At 39.3% G+C, this 728-nt stretch overlaps 1 protein-coding gene across 1 annotated transcript in view; it reads right to left on the reverse strand.

Annotated features, from left to right (window-relative positions):
• Positions 1-728, reverse strand: part of LOC102841872 (arylacetamide deacetylase-like 2-like) — a 17,867-nt gene that overhangs the window by 10,537 nt on the left and 6,602 nt on the right. The gene's annotated exons all lie outside the window — the stretch shown is intronic.

Consider the following 728-nt stretch of genomic DNA (forward strand, 5'->3'; position numbering starts at 1 on the left):
TTATCATTTAAATCTTATTTTCAATATTAGGAGAAACAAGGAATTGAAAAATGTAAAATTTCATCCCTTCCTTAAGTAGATATGGGAGAAAGAGCTAGATCATGTAGAGCAGTGTTGTTGTTTAATATATGAATTTCAACTGGTTATAATAATCACATTGTCAAAAAGAACTAATGAATTTAATATTAACTAATGAATTTAATATTATCTGTTTCTGTTTGTTGGTAGTGTTGGGTGCTATAGTCAATGTTTACTCATAGTGACTTTATGTGACAAAGTAGAGCAGACTTATATTGCTTTCTTGCTGTAATATTGAAAGAAGTAAATTGCCAGGTCTTTCTTCCACAGAGCGATTGAGTGGGTCTAAACACATATTTGTTGTTATTGTTGTTGTTTTCAAGTGGTTTCTGACTCATAGCGACACCAGGCCTCCAGATAAATACTATTTGAGGCTCTGGTCTCCAAATCATCAGCTGCTGTCTGCTCAACCACCACTGAGTGTCACTGTGGGCTGAGAAGCCTGTCCAGAATCAACACCCAAGAGACCAGCATGGAATTCTCTGTCTCCTGCTCCGGTTCTTGGTTCTGCGGCTGGTCTGCCACTGCCTTGGTGTTACAGATTTTTGTCCCTGGGCCAGGGAGGTTCAGTGCACAAGGATCTTGGTATCCACATGACATGCTCCACTCCTGGATTTTATAGACAGTGAATCTGAGGGGCAAGTGTTGGA

Source organism: Chrysochloris asiatica, unplaced genomic scaffold, assembly GCF_000296735.1.
Source record: "Chrysochloris asiatica unplaced genomic scaffold, ChrAsi1.0 scaffold00113, whole genome shotgun sequence".
NCBI lineage: Eukaryota > Metazoa > Chordata > Mammalia > Afrosoricida > Chrysochloridae > Chrysochloris > Chrysochloris asiatica.